The sequence below is a fragment of the Numida meleagris genome, chromosome 3, assembly GCF_002078875.1.
Source record: "Numida meleagris isolate 19003 breed g44 Domestic line chromosome 3, NumMel1.0, whole genome shotgun sequence".
In the NCBI taxonomy this organism is placed as follows: Eukaryota; Metazoa; Chordata; class Aves; order Galliformes; family Numididae; genus Numida; species Numida meleagris.
In genome coordinates, this window is record NC_034411.1 from 58419806 (window position 1) to 58432826 (window position 13021).

The window sequence follows — 13021 nt, forward strand, 5'->3', positions numbered from 1 at the left end:
GTAGAAGGATTGCAAAGGTTCACACCTATTCCTTTAAAAAGTGAGTTTTGCCACATAATACCTGTATGTGAATGGTCTAGTTTATACCTATACCTTAAGCACCGACATCGCTTTAGAATAATTTCTTAATATGTGTTTTACAACAGAACTCATTTTTGTTAAAATATGAAATTTCTATACATTTTTCAGAACTTCAAAGTTTTTGGCAAATGTACTTCGAAATTTACTATAATCAGAACTTTAAAGTATGTAATTTCTGTAAGGTGTTGTGCTCTTGAAATGAACTGTAATCAGTTACTTCAATCTGTTTGATTTTCTTTTAATAGAGAGTGGGATGACAAACCTTGAGTAACAGTTACATATAGGCATGTGATAAACTTCAAATGTAAAAGAGAATGTTTTTAATAGGAGTATGAGATTATAAAAATCTGATGCACTGAATGTACTGCCAGACAAATATGCTGTAACGTTTTAAAATGTGACACAAATTTGGCAGTAAGTGTATTGCATTTATCAAAAAGGTATCTTATCAGTAGGAATGATGTGGTATTCCATGTCTTTAAGTAGAAACTTGTTTAAACTGAGCACATATAAAATGTCTGCATGGAGGAAGTGGAGTACAGTTTCAGAGATTTGCCAAACAGATCACATAAAGCATGCAAACTGAAATTGAGCTTGGTTATTATACCAAAGACAGGAGCATAATAATAGGTGCACGCAAGAACAAATGTGAAGCACTATCTTCATTGGATAATTGGTCAGAAAGGGCTGACAGGGACAGCCAGCTGGAAATCTTCCCTATCGCTTGGTCCTCTGGGTCAGATAGCTGACAGATTATCCTTGCTAACTTACACTCCCTTTAGGAGACCAGTTAGCAGCCAGACAACTCAAAAACATATATTTTGTCCCTTGAAACCACCACTTCGAGGGTGGTTTTTTGTGTGTGGATCACAGATGTGGTACTTCTCTCACAGTGCAAAAGATAAGTATCTTTGATGTTCAAATAACTCTGCTTGTGCTTATGAAGTCCTTTGATATTCTTCAAGATACTTCACTACTAAATTCATATGCTGGGACTTACATTCCCCCTCCTTGTTTTCCCTTAAGTAATCCCAATTTTTCACCAACTTAAAGGTGACCCACATTTTTTTCTTCTTCTCTCATTATTCCAACACTTCATCCTACCTTCTTGACATAAGTGCAAATCATCAACTTTCCTACCTCTGAATTTTCCTACCTACCTGAATTTTCATCCATCAAACATATGATAGAGCTGTTCTGCTCAGCTAATAATAGTGAATTGACTCCTTGTCATTTAAATACAGGGTGAGTATATATGGGGGCCTTTTGAGACTAAAGTATACAAGTTGAAAGAGGTTCATGTTAGTCTTTGACCAAACCAGAGATTCATAAAGGCTGAATACCCAGGAAGGAAGAGCCAGCAGATCAAATCAAATGCCTAAGTAATTGTTTTTGAGAACCCTGAGCTGAAACATTCCAGGAATGTATTTTTCTCATAACAACAAAAACTGATGTGGGGAAAAAAAAAAGACATTTTTCAAGTACACTGTATTAGAGAAAATAGGTTTTGGTCATGTCCTTATTGAAAGAGAAAAGATATTTCCTTGGTAAAAGAGAAAAAAAGACAAGAAAAAGTAGCATACAAGTTGCTATTAAAACAGTCTTTGATAAGATCTAAGGTACAATCTGTGACACTACAACTTTTTATATCTGAAATGATCTAAGATAACATTTGCTTGCATTGAAGTAATAGAGTTGTGCAGGCACAGATTCCATTACGGAATCTACTACTGTTCTGTGGGCTTTCCCATCCCTCTGCAGGCAAGGGCTAAGTAAATTCAGGGGCGGGGCGGAGCTGGGAGAAGCAGCCACCATGCTTTGTTTTCTGTTGTGTAGTCTCTGACTGCAATCCAGCTGCACTGAGCTGCAGCAACCTCAGCTTCTCCCTCCTCAACCCTTCTGCGGCATGGAGCTTTTACTCACCTTCCCACTGAGTTAGTTGAGGAAACTGATCTGGTGGAAAAAGATTTTGTCCCCAAATGGAATTTTGTTGCTGTTTTTATTGAGGGAAAGGGTGATTTTGGATTTGGTTTGTAAGGGTGATGATGGTGTGGGAACGTTTTGTTTCATTTCATTTTTAGCTTGATTCATGACTGAATTACCTAACTATATAAACTGTGCCAATGGATGGGAGAAGATGGGGATGTTTGGTCAGAAGCAAGGAAGAGGGAAGGATTCTAACAACCTGAGAGTAGATCTCATTGTGGATTGTCTCATTGTAAGGACCTGTATAAACTTCAATTTTCCAGAGGGTAAAAACTGCTGATAATACACAAATGATCTGTGTGCATGCACATGGACGTTTCCATGTTTTCTGTGTAGCCATAAATTAAGTGCACATACCTTTGTGTGACTGAATATAAAAATAGGTGAAAATAGGCACAGCATTTCAATACAGTTTTTTGAGTGTTTATGGCTGCCTTTTCATCAACTTAATTTTGTATAAATGTGTATCTGTAAGAATTTCAGATGAATGTGAATTAACATTGAACTTGTCCTGACTTTCATTGCTGTAGATTTTGCTAGTTTATTTTTAGATTATATCTGGTTTCCTGTCCCCTTTTACAACCCAACCCAGCAACCCCTGCATTTTGCAGCCCCACTGGACCAAAGCTGGGGACAGTCAGAGCTCTGGCATTGAAAGATAAGCAGTAAAGATAACATTCCAACTGCATTAATATAAAACAAATATTTGAGCAGGTAAAGAGATTTAACTGGTTGAACAAGATGATCTGAAACATGCCTTTTGTGATAGAGAAGATACTGGGTGTGAGAGTAGGACAGAAATGCAGCACTTGGATTTAGTGTTTTTTACCTTTTCAGCATAATCCAATGTATTACAGCTATAAGCTGAAGCATTTTCTTCATGACCTACAATTATTGATAAATTCTGAAAGAATTTCTATGTCCTTAATCTTTTTGAGTGTTGATTTTCTTTTTGAAATGCATTTAGTCTTAGTGTATTATGTTTTTTGCTTACTGTCAACTTCTGAAAGGAGTACTGTGGGTTTTTGCTCTAATTATTTTTTTTGCCTTCTGTTAAAATTTCCAGTCTGGTATGTCATGCACAAACAACTTCAAGTGGTACCACTGCAAACACTGAAACATTTGAGTTGTCTGATGAGTCCCCAAACCCAACACAGTAATGTGGCATTTCTGCCTGCTACACTGTGGTGTGCTTTGTCTTATAAGTTTCGGAGTTAGCAGTAGTAGCTGTTGAAAATCCTTTCCTCTGATAAGAGAATATAAATGTGTGTGCATGTGTCAGCTGAAAAGATGCAGCAGAACAAGTAATAGACTGATCAGTTGTTGCATGCTTCTGCTGATCTTCTATTTTTTAAAGTATATGAATTGTCTTTTCTGAGAAGACGCTTAAAGAATAATTGTTTCTTCTGCCAGCATTTGATGCACCTTGCTGATTTATTCACATTGGTTTGCTGAATTAGTATAAATATGGCTGTCTTCTTTTTATATACGTGAAATGCCATGCATTCCAGTGGAGCTAAGTCAGTAAATATCCCTGCAAACAATAGTCACTTTTACCACTTCTACATGTGGATACTCTTTAGGACGGATATGTGTTAAGTGTTAAATATAAGAGAACAGCGTGCGAAGAACAATACAAACATTAAAATGGAGACATTGAGAAGAGTCTTTTTACCTGTATGATTTCTCAGTGTGAGGAAAGCTTCCCTTGTTTTGAGCTTTGTTTCTTTACTGAGAAAGTATAGAAATAGAACTGTCTGGATAGAGTAAATAATACTTTGGGACACAAAGACTCTAGAAAGCAGTGTACATATTGTTCAGCATTTGTTCTGTGGATCTGATTGGGATATCAGAGCAATAGGGTTTTCTGCATAATCAGGCTGTGTTTAACTGCTTCCTGAGCTGGGAACAATTGTGATTCTCGTAAGCCCAGTATGATTTTCAGTGTCTTATCGATGTCCAGTTTAACTGGACACTTGCACAGTACAGAGAATTGAGCTCTTTGCTCGAACATCTGTTAAACCATATGTCTTGGCACCTGGTTCAGATGGTGATAACAGCGGCACTAATGAGTCCATCCATCATTGCTGAGCTCTGCATTAACATAGCATTGGATTAGGGAAAGCGGATTCTTCTGGCTTTGCAGACGGATGTATTTTGCCACGGTCTTCAGTGATGCCATTTGCTTTGGTGAATCTGAAATTCAGAGGGTTAGTGCACGTGTTTAAAAGTTTAATGTGTGCCTGATAATCCTGTGCAGATTGCCGTTGGAGCCGTGGCGAGCGGGCCAATCTGTCAGCAGGGGCTGTGGGCGCTGGCAAGAGGCCACCCCACTCGGGCTGCCAGGGTTGGCAAGGCAGTCCTGCTTGCCCCTGAAGAGACTCATCAGCATGAACGGATCTGATCCAGACCCTCTCACCACCAGAGGAGTATGTCGTTCCTTGCAGAATAACAGATAATTAAAGCAATTGCCTGAAAGTAATAACTGAAAATGTGAAATTAGGAAGCATTATGGAAAATAAAATGCAAATTGCTGGAACAACAATGGCGTGGGGCTGACCTCTCAGCAATACCAACTGTTACTGGATGATGAAAGACCATCTGCATGGCTGTTCCGCTCTGCCGCATCATGGTCCTGTTCTTGAGGAAGCTGCTCTAGCCTGTAATGCCATTTTTGCTGGGTTTTCGGGTTGTGGTGTTCGTTGCCACAGAGTGTGATTTGATGTTCAACATTTGTCTGTCTTTCAGTGGTTTTCCTGCTAGATACTGTATGTGTGGGCGCTTAAAAGCGAATTTGGATTGAGCACGTGCAGATGGTGTCCTCTGATGATGCCTTAGGGCCATTTGTTCTGTCGAACCAATGTAGCATGGCAGGATTTTAAACAGGAGAGTGTAGGCTGAGGGACACAGCATTGACTATTGTGTTTTATGAAAGGACAGTAATTTGTCTCAGGAAGGAAGCTGTGCCACACAATTCCTTTCATCTTGCATTGTCTAGAACTTGAAGGCATGGATCATTATCCAGCAGTAGGGTTCTGAGAGTGGGCCTTGGTCCTCTGGCATAAAACATTTAGCTGTAGTTGAGCATTTGGGGGCTTTTCTCCCTGTTTTTGTGACATTGGAAGAATGTTTTTTCTTGGTTGTCATGGTTTTATGATTTTCGGTTATTGGTATTCCACATCATAACATCATGTAGTGGATGTTCCTGGTTCTCAGAAGAGAAGGACTACTACAGTCCCCACGGTACTTTGCTCCTTTGTTACCATTTTCCAGCCGGAGGGAAAAGATAGAAGCTCACAGTATAAAAACTTGCAGATCACGAGACCTCGTTCCTTTTTTCTGCCGTCTCTCGTCTTGGCAGCACCTCGCTCTCCAGCCGTCTTATCATCGGTAGTAGAGTAAGGCCTACCTTGATTTTGGGACATTCTCTCTCTCTGTATTGGATTTATCAGCTTAAATTGTAATTATTGTGTGTTGTACTATAGTGTGTTGTTTTGCATTCTGATATCTTATTTAGTAAATTAGTTTGTTTCTCCTCAGATTGTTGCCGCTGTTCTTTGCTCTCAGGGCCATCTCCCTACCCTTTTCCCCTTTCCCCTTTTCCCGGGACGTGGGCCCTTGGGTCCCCCGTCCCCTTCGTCACGGAATCAGGCCTAACGCCCGTAAACCATTGACATTGGTACTCACCAATTTTACAACCCCTGAAAGCTAAGGGAAGCTGAATAAGCTCTAAGTGATCAAGAAACTTTGTTTTGCTTTTTCTTTCATGTGGCCTAAGGGAAACTGAGAAAAAGTGTTTTCTGGATGCCTTCTTAGCACCCGTAGGGTTTCAGCTTTGGAAACGTGATGGAGACTTTTGGTCTCATTTTTGTTCTTAGCTGTCACGTTTGACAGTTCTGCTGTTGAACTGAAGTCTGTGGGTCAGGCCTGCTGGCCCTGCAGAACAGCCGAAGCCAGAGTGTCCTGCTGGGGGCTGCAGGAGGGGCAGAGGCCCTCTGGGGTGCTGCAATGAGGCTGCCCCAGCCTCTGGCCTGCTGGGAGGCAAGTGATGTCAGAGTATCAGCATCTGCCTAAAACACAGGTGAATTTGTGACAGTAAATAGTACTGGCTATCAATGCTAAACCTGTTCTCAGCCAGTAAAATGCCTCTCAAATTTGTCATCTTACTTGTATCTTGATTACTAACATTGGCCAGATAGCGTACAAGTTTCTTTTCTCTTGCTCAGAAACTTCATTTTACTCATTACTGGTTGCTTTTACTTCTGGAAAAGATGATATTGAAAGTGAGCAATGGAATAGAGAAACACAGAGGACAGGCTTCACCTTTTACAAGGGCTTGTCTATTTTACCTACACATTTGCCTCAGTGTATTTAAGTTCTCTGACAGACATTCTAGTTTTCAAATGTTTTCGAAGAAATATGAAAAGCTGCTTTTAAGTGATAACTACAAGCTACTTCTAAATGGCTTGACTGGTCACTTACTCTGTCCTGCACTTTGCTGACTCTGATGTGATTATAAAGAGTATTCATGACTTATTTTATATTGTCCTTCAAATTTCGTTCAGAAAGGTGTTTTAGGGTCATTTAACCCTAAATGAACTGTTTTCCCTCTCTTTCTCGTTGGCTTATTAGCCTCTTGGTTAAATATGGCAATTTTCCCTAGAAGCCTAGTCATCTTAAATTTCAACAACACCAAATCCTGTAATCCTCCTGGTTTTAATTTAATTCTGCCCCAATTAACTAATTCCTCCAGCCTGCATAGCTACAAGTCACATAGTTTTCAGTACAGCCTTTGGGACTGCCATCCAAGTAGGTCCTCCCTAAGGGTGCCGCTGCTTTTGTCAAGGCTGGAGCACCAGGTGCTTGGGAGCTGTGCTGCTGCATCCCTATGTTGGGACTGGAGGGCATTTCTAGGAGGGAATTTACTGACAGTTCCTTGACCTGGTCCTGTGAGCTTTGTTCCTTAATCCATGCATTTAGATCCTCTTCTCTGAGATGCAATGTGCAGTAGGTGGCTTCACACTTCAAGCAACAGTTTGCTCAAATAGCTATGGGATTTATAGAATGATAAAATACTTACCCTTCTATAAAATGTGGGTGTATGTGTATATATACACTTAAGTATATATAACATTTATATATGTATAAAATACTAGTATACTTAGTGCCTTTTGGAAAAGAGTAAAATCATCTGCTAAGAAGCATGTGAGGAGCTATGTTGTGTCATTTTAGTCTTGGTAGTGTGTGGGGTTTTTTTTCCTATTTTTCTTTTGCAAAATCAGATTTTTTTTAGATCTGCAGGATGATTGCTGCAGTTAGGTATGCTCTGCTCAAGGTGTTATTGATCTTTAGTCATTGTATCCAGATTTGGTGTTTCTGTGATTTAAAAATTTAAAAAAAAAAAAATCAAGTGCTGTAGTTTTCTGAAAAGCATTTTTTTAAAGATGTACTTTTTGTGGCATGTGTTAAATTCAAAATAAGAGGTTTTAAAAGCAAGCATGGTTTTCATTTCTGTTTTTGGATGGCTCAGGACCCTGTAGAATGGATTTTGCTGTTCTGCCTCTGGTAGATTTTATTACAGGCTGGGTTTCCCACTTCTGAAGATACCAGATGGTTCTCATTTAGACTATTTCTTGAGAACAGTTGGTTTCTTCCATAGGAATTTCAGTGCAGTGGGAGGGAAATTGAGCTACCTCTAAACAGACAAGTTTGTTTAACAGAACTGCATGTAACTGAAACATGTGAAGTAATCTCGTACTCTTCTGAGCTGTACTGCAGTGTGCAGGGTAGAATTCCACTCTGCACTTCCCTCAAAATTTTTAGTATATGTGTGCATGGGAAAAGCTTTTCCCATGTGTGTAGTGCATAGGAAGCTCTCTTAGTCTGTTTTGTCATGTATTTGAGGAGACCAGCCAGCTAAAGCTGGTTACATTCATTTCATATTTAAAGGGAAGAAAAAGAAACAACCCGTAACTGCATGCTTGCTTTGAAAAGCAAACTGACAGAAAAGAGAGTGCTACTTTACCTGATTGCATACTAACAGAAAGGTAGGACTATCTGGGCATATAATTTACACAATAGTTCCAGTCCTTGTTCTACCTAAGAATACAGATTTTTTTTTTGCTAAAATCTTCTATTTGGGAATAGAATACTACTATAAATAAATGAATCCTGCTTGCTCGATTGCTTGCTCTATTGTAGGTGCTCTATCTTGTGATAAAGCAATTTCATACTTTATTATTTTCAATATGTTTATTTAATTTGAAAATCCCAATACACAAAACAAACACAAAATCAAAACAACCTTCTTTACAATTTGTTTCTGTATTTGCAAATGTTATTCTAAATGTTGTTTAGAACATTTAAGTGTTTAACATCTAAGTGTATGCTCTGTGTGTCAAAAAGGGCCTGACAACTGCACATAAGTAAAAATTTAAAAGGTATGGTAATTTAGGTTCTTTTCCCTTATATTATTTAATTTTTACCAAAAAGGTTTTTTGACATCATCTATTCTTGCTACATTCAAACTATCCTCATTCAACCTTTTTTCCTCTTGCGCAAAAAAAAAAGAAAAAACCAAACAAACAAAACCACTACAAGATATTTTGGCTGTACACAATGAGTAAAAGCACACAAGAAAAGAGAAGTGTAACGTATCATTATGTCCTTTACAAATTCCTTTTTTCTCTAGGCATCTCAATGTAACTCCCCTGGTGCTGGGGGAATTCTTCTCTGGTGAAGTTCTGATTTCTTATTTGGGGACAGAGTTGATCAAACTCTTCTCTTGCACATTGCACAGATCCTCACTCCTCTCCATGTCCACACAGTGAATTAGATCATGGACTCCTCGATGATGATAATATGGGAGACATAATGTATTTTCAAGGAAGGATTTTTTTTTTGTGATTGTTTTTCTGCATAAAGATAGGCAAGATACAGGCAAGGAGGGGTGAGTGTGTGTGCTGCGGTGGGTGCTGCTGCCAGAGTGATGTGTGTGTCACTGCAGCCATGGTGTTGACATCTTCTGATCTCTGGAGGCATACCAGGGTCCAGCCGAGAGCCTGAGAAGGCAAACAGGGTTGACTGTAGTTGTTAGCAGTGGAATGGACTTATGTTAAGATGTTTACACTAAGATATGGACAGAGATGTGTAAGGTTGTGCTGTCCAGGCTGATAAAAATCACTGCTATGGAAAAAAAAAAAGAGTTCAAGAGAATTCAGAGGGAACTTAGCACATAAATGTATGATATCTTATCAATGTTTAAAAACAAACAAAACGCACACACAAAACCCAACATACAAAAACAAACAAGAAGCCTTAATCTATTTCTCAAGTTAAAAAGTGGATAAGTTTTAAGTCTGAATTAGAAAATCAGCAGTGTACCTTAATTCTACCAATTAAATATGATACTAAGGTTAGGAAGTTTCTGGTCCCATTCTGAAAGACTCGCTATAATTTCATTTCATGTTAATTAAACACTTCAATTCTTTCATGAGGAAGGAGAGAGAAATTTAAGGCCTCTCCTAATTGCTAATTTGCCTGTGACTTTTTTTAAGCTGCATAGGTTTCATTGTGGTTTTTTTTTAATAAATAGATGCTTTCATTTCATTACTTGAAAATAAAAAAAAGTAATGTTACTATCAAATTAAAAATAAGCGTAAAGTTATAAAGCCTAATTTAAGGTCATAGATTTAAATGCCTGGAATGTTGGAATTAAGGAGGCTTTTTCACCTGCTTATGTTTCTTTTTTGTAGTTCTTGGTGAGGCCCACAGTTATTTTCAGCAAAGGAGAAGAGCTGACTGGTGCTGACCTCTCCTAAATGAACAATTTGGGGTTATCAAATCAGACAGCAAGGGGCTGGAGGAACCAAGAATCGCACAGGCTGCAGCCATTACCTATTAGTATAACTCCACATTAATTTTAAATTGAATTTTTAAAACCTAATTGAGCAGCGTTTTCAAGCTCTGTGCAGTGTGAGCAGGACATAAATTGAAACAGTATGTACCAGAAGCCCTCTAATAAGCGGAGAGCACTGCTGCCTTTCTTTCCTCTCCTTTAAAATCAGTAATATTGCTCTGACATTAAAAAGAAGAATTTAATTAAGAGATCGTGGCAGTGCATCTGAACTCTGACTGGTTAATGGTTTGCTGGTGTAAGGGACACGCAGGGGAAATAAATGCAAGTATTTTCTTTAACATTTGTTTTTAAGTGAGAACTCTCTACTGTTTGAACTTCTCATGGTTTTAATGACTGAAGAACATTTTAATGGGTAAGCTGTACATGAAAATTGACTTTGAAGATGTAATTGTACCATTGAATTCCCAAGAAACAAATCCTAATACAGAGCAATTTGAGTAACTACTCTGAGTCTTGTAAGATTAAGTAGTCAGAAATCACTGATGTAAATGAAAAAAAATTTCCTAGGTTCTGTTGTTGGAGCAGAACTGTAAAGCTCATTAAATATCATTTTGATTAATTGCTCTAAATTTAACTTTAAATAGTAGCCCAGTTCACTTTTACTTCTCTAACATGAAGCATGCAGACCAGCTGAGGTAAGCAAGTTCGGAGCTTTAGAGGGTAGATAATTTTACGCGGTACACTTTGCGATGGGGTTCTCTGCTGCAGGCTGAGAGTGTCATTGAAATTGAGAGCACTGGACTTATTTCAGGGAGCCGTTAATATTAGAAAACTCTAGTGTTTATTTTTCCTTTTACAAGAGAACAAGAATTATTGTATTACACGGGTTGCTGTCAACTCTACTATCGCATTGTATTTAACAGTAAGATAAGCCTTCTGTTCGTTACATCCTCCTTGATCATTTTAACAATTGCGTGGCAGGTCTGTGTTTTCCAGGACAGCCTGGTATCCCCTGGCTGGCTGCCCGCATGCTACAGTGGGGAAAGCATGTGCTGTGGGGGGGCACAGCTGAACAGGAGAGGAAGCAGTGCCATCAGTTTGCTTATTATAGTTGCTTCAAGGCACCAGATCAACATTTCCAGAGAGTTTGAGTAGATTCTTGAGGTTCAGCAAGGCCTTTCTGAAAGGAAGGGAGGAGTCCTTGTGAGCTTCAGCGGAATTCCTTGATCCTTCTCACATGAAGCAGATACCTTGTGAACAGTCCTTCCAGTAGCATCCATGTATTAACCAGTGTCTGGAAGGTTACGGGACGGGGACTTTGACAGCAGGAGCTGTGTGAGAGCCTTTCAGAAGCATAGAATCATAGAATCATAGAATTAGCTAGGTTGGAAAAGACCTACAAGATCACCTAGTCCAACCATCCACCTACCACCAACAACCCCACTAAACCATGTCTCCCAACGCTATATCTAAACGTTTCTTGAACACCTTCAGGGACGGTGACTCAACCACCTCCCTGGGCAGCCTGTTCCAGCGCCTGACCACTCTTTCAGAAAAGTAGTATTCCTAATGTCCAGCCTAAATCTCCCCTGGCACAACTTGAAGCCATTCCCCCTCGTCCTGTCACTAGTTACAAGAGAGAAGAGGCTGACCCCCAGCTCACTACAACCTCCCTTCAGGTAGTTATAAAGAGCAATGAGGTCTCCCCTGAGCCTCCTCTTCTCCAGACTGAACAATCCCAGCTCCCTCAGCCGCTCCTCATAAGGCCTGTGCTCCAGACCCCTCACCAGCTTCGTCGCCCTCCTCTGAACACGCTCCAGGGCCTCAGTGTCTTTTTTGCAGTGAGGGGCCCAAAACTGGACACTACTCGAGGTGGGGCCTCACTAGGGCTGAGTACAGAGGGAGAATGACTTCCCTACTCCTACTGGCAACACTATTTCTGATACAAGCCAGGATGCTATTGGCCTTCTTGGCCACCTGGGCACACTGCTGGCTCATGCTCAGCCGAGCGTTGACTAATACCCCTAGGTCCGTTTCCTCCACACAACTTTCCAGCCACTCTGCCCCAAGCCTGTAGCACTGCCTGGGGTTGTTGCGGCCAAAGTGCAGGACCCAGCACTTGGTCTTGTTGAACCTCACCCCGTTGGCTTCAGCCCAGAGATCCAGCCTGTCCAGATCTCTCTGTAGGGCCTCTCTACCCCCAGGCAGATCGACACTTCCTGCCAGCTTGGTGTCGTCTGCAAACTTACTGAGGGTGCTCTCAATGCCCTCATCCAGGTCATCAATAAAGACATTGAAAAGGACAGGCCCCAGCACTGACCCCTGGGGAACACCACTCGTGACCGGTCGCCAGCTGGATTTAACTCCATTAACCACCACTCTCTGGGCCCGGCCCTCCAGCCAGCTCCTTACCCAGCAAAGGGTGTACCTGTCCAAGCCACAGGCTGCCAGTTTCTCCAGGAGAATACTGTGGGAGACAGTGTCAAAGGCTTTGCTGAAGTCTAGGTAGACCACATCAACAGCCTTTCCCTCATCCACCGGACGGGTCACTCGATCATAGAAGGAGATCAGGTTGGTCAAGCAGGACCTGCCCTTCACAAACCCATGCTGGCTGGGCCTGATCCCCCAGTTGTCCTGCAAATGCCGCGTGATCTCCCTCAGGACAATCTGCTCCATAACCTTCCCCGGCACCGAGGTCAGGCTGACAGGCCTGTAGTTCCCCGGATCCTCCTTACGACCCTTCTTGTAGATGGGAGTCACGAGCATCTCATGCTCCATCTGCCTGTGGAGATCAGTGTGCACATTTTGCATCTTGCTGGGCCTGGTCCTACCCCACTGGCTTAGCATAACCTGGGCTGGGGCAAGCACTGCAGTGGCTGCTGGCCTGTTCTGGCTTAGTGGAAAGGAGAGTGGTGGGGTGAGCTGGCGAGGGTTCCTGCTCCGAATGAACTGAGGAAGAGTCACACCAGTAAACCTGCTGTTGATGCAGGTGACAGCACAGTGTTTCTGGCAGAATACCAATGGCTGAAATATTCATGTAAACAAATGTTTTAACACAAGGCTTGCACTGAAGCAAGGGAAGGGTCCTTGTGTCTA

The 13021-nt window shown here is 41.0% G+C and overlaps 1 protein-coding gene across 6 annotated transcripts in view; it reads left to right on the forward strand.

The window, feature by feature from the left end:
- The window catches only part of PTPRK (protein tyrosine phosphatase, receptor type K), a 397652-nt gene that overhangs the window by 183262 nt on the left and 201369 nt on the right, over window positions 1-13021 (forward strand). The window lies entirely within an intron of this gene.